General features: G+C 46.5%; 1 non-coding gene across 1 annotated transcript; it reads right to left on the bottom strand.

The window, feature by feature from the left end:
* Nucleotides 1-5942: 5942 nt before the first annotated feature.
* On the bottom strand, nucleotides 5943-6015 carry TRNAF-GAA. The gene has a single exon. It is a non-coding gene; the product is annotated as a tRNA-Phe (tRNA).
* Nucleotides 6016-6290: the final 275 nt, after the last annotated feature.

Consider the following 6290-nt stretch of genomic DNA (forward strand, 5'->3'; position numbering starts at 1 on the left):
GAAGGCCCCAAATTTTTACTTTCCTAACACCGAGTTCATTTTTAAGCAGACATTTGCTCTGAGGAGGGGACAAAAAAAGAAGAAAGTAGTTTACTTGCAAAGAAGTTTAATAAGGGAGCCCAAGGTTTAAAAAGAGTAGCTTAAAAACAAAACAAAAGTTGGGGCGCCTGGGTGGCTCAGTCTGGTTAAGTGTCTGACTTCAACTTAAGTGTCTGACTTCGACTCAGGTCATGACCTCACAGTTCATGAGTTTGGGCCCTGGCATCGGGCTCTGTGCTGACAGTGTGGAGCCTGGAGCCTGCTTCAGATTCTGGGTCTCCCTCTCTTTCTCTGCCCCTGCTCTGCTCACTCTCTCTCTCTCTCTCTCAAAAATGAATAAACATTAGAAAACAAAAGAAAAGCAAGCAAAAAACTGAAATAAAAAAAAAAATATCAGGACCCTGGGTGGCTCAGTCAGTTAAGCATCAACTTCTGGTTTTGGCTCAGGTCATGATCTCCTGGTTCGTGGGATCGAGCCCCGCTGCAGCACAGAGCCTGCTTGGGATTCTCTCTCTCCTCTCTCTCTCTCTCTCTCTTTCCCCTGCTTGTGCTCTCACTCTCTCTCTTAAAATAAATAAACATTTTTTTAAAAAATATTGCAAGATAAGCAATGTTACCAAGTTTACATTTAGTCTGTTCCTGGTGGGAAAACAGATTTTGTCACAGTATTTTATCTCCAAAGGTCACCACATGTCTTGAGATGTCAACATTGAAACCGTCAAGGATAAAATTATCTTTGATGCAGTCGACAACGTTCAGGGACAGCTGCGGTTCCATTTATGATGGGGACTCCAGCCAGACAGGCGGATCCCCTGGAAGACAGTCTTGGCTGATCTCAGAATGCAAAGCGCCTTTTTAAAATGTTGGCCTGACTACAGAATGTGGTTTCTCATGCACACTGACTCGCCGCAGAAGCAGGGCCAAAGCCATATTGTTTCTAGACATACTTAGCATTAAGAGATAATAGGATCCATCTCGGTGAGGCCACCATCATTTTTATGGTCTCCGATTGCAATGTCCACACCCCATTGTGCACAAAAACTGCAGAAGGTGACTGAAGTCAGCCCCCTGTGACCATCTCACATGACCTCAAGGAGAAATCAAAACAAGAAGAACTAGAGAACCAGTTAAGCAGAAGTAAGCAGGCAATATTTTTGACCAGCCAGATACGATAGAAACACAATGCATTAAGATGACCTAAGGGACTTCCCCATGTCCCTGTGGAAATCAGCAACTTTAATTTTACAACCAAACAGATGATACCTTCTGACCCTCGGCTATTTGGAGAACTGCTTACAAGTATGCAGACCCCTCTCCCTTTTCTGTATATATAATCCCCCGTAGCTAACAAACCTCAGAACAGAGTCTCAGAGCGATCTGAAAGACTGTCTCCTGGACTGTCCTCAGTAGGATGACGAATAAAGCATTTACAGTCCTATTTTGAGGTTGGCTTTCTTTCATTTGACACCATGTGGCCCCATCTGTTCCTTCGTGAACTATCAGCAGCAGTGCTTACCAAGAAACCACAACTCAGATTTTTTTGAAAGTGTCTGATGGTTCTGAATATGCCACCCGAAACATACCACTTTAGCGTGAAGATTATTTTGATCTGAAGGCAATCTGCCCTTCCCTGTTTGCCTAAAAGCAGGACATAAATTTGTAAAGACATTCCTCACCAACACCCCATCTCCTACCAGGAAGGACTGAAGTTAATCACCAAAGACAACAGTATACCCTGATCAGCCTATAAATGGCACCAGAGGAATCTATGTAACAAATTTTACTAACTAGCCTTATCTGCCATTAGTTTCCCATATGTTTACCTTCCCACCATTTGCCAGCCTGGAAACGTAGTCTTTTTCCGTGGTCTTGTCACTTCTCTATAATCTTATTGCCCTTTTATGAAGATGCTATATAGGGCCAAGTTCTCACCACCCCTTTGAGCTACTCATCACTGGGTACTCCCACATGTATGTACAATGCACAGGTTAATAAACTTGTTTGCTTTGTTATTTTTTCTTGTTAATCTGTCATTTGTCAATCTTCTTTCTAAGGCCCCTGCTGAGAAGCTAAGATGGCAGTGGACAAAAGTTTCTTTCCTCCCCTACATCCCAAAAGTTGACTAGCAGTCCTTTTAAACACTGATAGGTCTATTCAACAGCAATTCTCCGGTTTCTTCTATCTTGGTCAGACCATTTTCTAGCACAAAATAGGATAAATATCTTATCACAGCTCCTCTCTTTATCTCTCCTGCCTTTATCTAAACCCATTGTTCTTTGTAGCGTCTCCCTGGAAATCATACACTCCTGCAAAACAGTAATTTGAAGACTGTAATCAAGTGACCCTCAGTTTTCTTTTTTCTTAGCAAGTCTATTTCATATCCTTGTGCTGTTGGCTTTAAAATAAATCTCTTCCTTAACCGTATTTTTGTCCTTTGTTAACCCTTTCCTCTTAAATTGAGTTAATCAAAACAGAACCAAGTGCACTCACATGAATCTCACTAACGCAGCATATAAATGAACTACTCCTTTATTTTTATATACTCTTTCATATTTCATTTTCGTGCATCTCAGAATTATGCTGGCTTTTCACAACAGCACACCTACGTAGCTCCCCCCCCCCCACTTATATTCAACTATGCCTCCTACCTGATAGAGTTATTGACAGGTTTAGTGGGATTATGTGTGAAACACGCTCATCAGAATTCCTGGCACGTAGAAAGCACTCCAGAAATGGTGACTCTGTATATTCTTGATAGAGAGTCGATGAATATAGAGGAAGAGGGGTCACTGAAAATGCACCACAGGGTACATTTAAGGCAATGAATAGACAAATGTTTGTGCACCCTGCTTTAAGACAACTCATCATATGGAAACTGGAATTTATGGAAGTAATATGTGACTTGCGTGTCTGTTATGAAGAAGACCCTTGCCTTTGCTCAAACTGTCCTGCTTCATTCCCAGGCTCCAACAGCTAGGCCTGCAAGTGATACTCCAAGATTTCAGCTAGATAGGTGAGCTACGCTTGACACAAGGTAATCCATCCAGACACCACATATTAAGGATTATCATGTAGGAGCCACATATTCTGAAATTCCAACTCCAAACAGGGAGTTGTATTTCTGACCAAGGCTCAACATCACGCAAATCCAAGATATGACAACGAATATAACACAGCTACAAACCACCATGCGTTTAAAATAGACGAATAACCCAACACTAATAAAATGGGTGTTAATGTATTTACATATTGATTGCACAAAAGGCCCCAATGAATTATTAGATGCTAATTGTATATAACAATTTATATAACAATTGTATATAACAACTGTATATAACAATTATAACAGCTTCACTCTATCTTAATTCTGGCCTGTAATGAATGTAGTACCCAGAGTAATTAAGAAATGAACAGTCATGTAGCAATGCGTTTGTATGTCCCTTAGAAATTTGTCGCATGAGCCAGATGGCCCAGGTTTCTTTCTAAAAACGTACCAAGGAAATTTGAGAAGATGTCTTTCCCCTTTCACACTGGATAAACAACCTGGCACAAGAGTAGACCTTCACACCCTTTTCGCTGCCGGGAGAGAACTGGACTGAGTGCTCACTGATAAATGTGCGAGGCTGATCGCATTCTTTCCATCGAAAGTATTTCTTTCCCAAAGTAAGGGCTGACCCTTTGCCCCCTCCTCAGTTAGAAAGAGCTGTCCTGGTATGTATGGGTGTCAGGAGGCTCCCTAAGAGATAAGTCATGTCAGTCTTTTTCAGCCTTTACTCCGGGAAGTGACAGTGTTTGACATCTATCAGAACACGTCAATGAAAGGCAGTAAGAATAATCCGATTACAGTTTTAGACTTGACTTCTTAAGGTAAAAAAAAAAAAAAAGTGGTATAGAAATATTATGAAATTATTTTAAAGCATATACATTTATAACATTTTAGAAATGCTGCTTATCTTCTTCATGTTCATTCCTTCCTCCCACGAGGCCAGCAAAACCCTTTACAACCACGCGCCAGGGGGGGCCTGCCCAAACTGTCCCCTTTCACCTTTCTCTTTTCACACTTCTAATCTGATGTGTGCCTGTAGCCTCCCCCAGGGCCAAAAGTCGAGGAGCAAATACCTGATCTTAGCGTCTGCTCCGCAGGCTAGTCCGAAATGAACAGCCCCTCTCCTCTCCAGCGCCCACACCATTCCCCTTGCAGTTAACACGCGGAGAGCTGCTTGGACCCCAGTTTGCTCCCAGCCCCCATCCAAGAAATCTTCCTCTGCGGCCCCAACCAACGCCTTCTTGCCCCAAAAGCCTTTTAGATTAACCAGGAAAGGCCTTTAGTTTTTTCCTATAACTAACCCTCATTTTTATGCACCCTCTTAGCCAAACACCCCAACAAGTACTCCGGTGCAGTATCATTTAAGAGGTGGCAGATGTTACAAGCCTGACATGCATTAGGTTTAATCTTTACAATCCTACACGGACTGTTATGTGTGAAGATAATGATGCATTCCTTATTAGGTACTTATGACGATGTAATAATTTCTGGCACTTGGCGGGAGGTCGTTAATACCCAGCTGATGAATGAATTAATAACCCGAGAGGACACAGTACTTCATCGAAACGAAGCACCCTGTCTGACCAATAGAACCAGATGATGTGCAAGACCTACTTCGGCGGAAGTGCCACCAGCTGGTGACCAGCTGTCGTGTGACCAGCAACTCAACACCCTGCTAAACTACACATTCCTTTTCCAGAGACTTGAACAAATCAAAGTCTCTTCCTTCTTTAATTCATAGCTACATCCTTGCACCTGCTCTGCCTGGGTCCTGGCTCAGCTCCCAGCAGCCACACAGTACAGGATCAGAGGAAAGGCCGGGCCTCCTTTTTTTTGTTTTTACTCCACACCACCTCGATTAGCGCTGGAGGGGTTGGGGGGAGTCCCCCAGGTAGCTAGGAGAGTTGATCCACCCCCAACACACACACTCCCTGTGAAAGCAAACACTCTCAGAAAAAGACGTATTTCGAGCACGTGGCTAAGTTTTATTTCAGACTCTGCAGGATAAAAGGCAGCAAAGGGAAAAGGCTTGTTCACAAAAAGTCTTAGGAAAGGGCTCTTTTAGAAATACAAAGGAACGTCTACATAAGTGGATCCTGGAACTTGAATCTCACTCGCAGGGCTGCTCCTTAAGACACCCAGCGCTGGAAACCACGGTTTGTGATACTGCAGGTCCGACGTGGGGCCCAGGGCTGGCATTTCTAACGAGCTCCCAGGTGAAGCCCTTGCCGCTGTTCCGGGAACCGCACTTTGAGCAGCGCGGGCCTACGCTCGAAATAACGTTGTTGAGGGTCGACTTTACAGAGCGGGGATGCTGCCACGCGGTCACGCGTTTGGCAAGCAACCCACACGACGGCCTCCGAGCGGCCCTGCGTGCGCCGCTCGCCGGAGACACCGAGCCGCCCGGTTCCCCTACGGACAACGCCCGATCGGGGCCACCTGGTTGCACAGCACAGCCTTGCTTTCCACGTAGGGCTACTTCGGGGAGGGAAGCTTGGGTGACGTTGTCTCGTCCTCCAGGAGGCAGACGGAGCGCTCGTACGAGCACCCTACGCGCCGCACCCCCGAGTCACCCGGGGCGCGCCGGGGGGCCGGGAGCTGCGGAACTCGGGTGGGGAGCCGGGTGCCCTGCCCCCAGCCCCGCCGCGCATGCGCAGTAGCGCCCGGGACTCCGGCCAGAAAGGCGCCCCGGAAGTGGCGGTGCGGCGCGGCCGCTGTCCCGGGGTAGGGGGCGCTGAGAGTCGCCGTTTCCGCCCCGTGCTCGCTCACCCGCCAAGTTCTCGTTCTCCAGGGGGCTGGTATTGATGAGCCAGGGATTCGTTGGAAATTTGATTCCATTTGGAGTAAAAAAGAGCGCTGCCGAAACCCGGGATCGAACCAGGGACCTTTAGATCTTCAGTCTAACGCTCTCCCAACTGAGCTATTTCGGCGCCCTCTCAGTTCCCTTTAAAGTAGACTATCACTGAACTCTTTGCGTCCGCCCCTTCCGTCTTTTCCCAGTCACCGTCCGGGAGCGTTTCTTCCTGGTCGCGTTAAACGGTTGCGTCAGAACTCCGCTCTGCTCTTTACAAGCCACGATTAGGCGCCGCGTAAACGTTACTTCACTTTCTCCAACGTAATCGGCGTTTCTGACTCAGTTACCTACCGCGGGGACGCCGAGCGCGCCGGCTGCTCCGCGCCTCCCGGGGGGCTCGGCCCCCAGGCT

The sequence above is a fragment of the Hyaena hyaena genome, unplaced genomic scaffold, assembly GCF_003009895.1.
Source record: "Hyaena hyaena isolate Hyena2069 unplaced genomic scaffold, ASM300989v1 scaffold_263, whole genome shotgun sequence".
Lineage (NCBI taxonomy): Eukaryota > Metazoa > Chordata > Mammalia > Carnivora > Hyaenidae > Hyaena > Hyaena hyaena.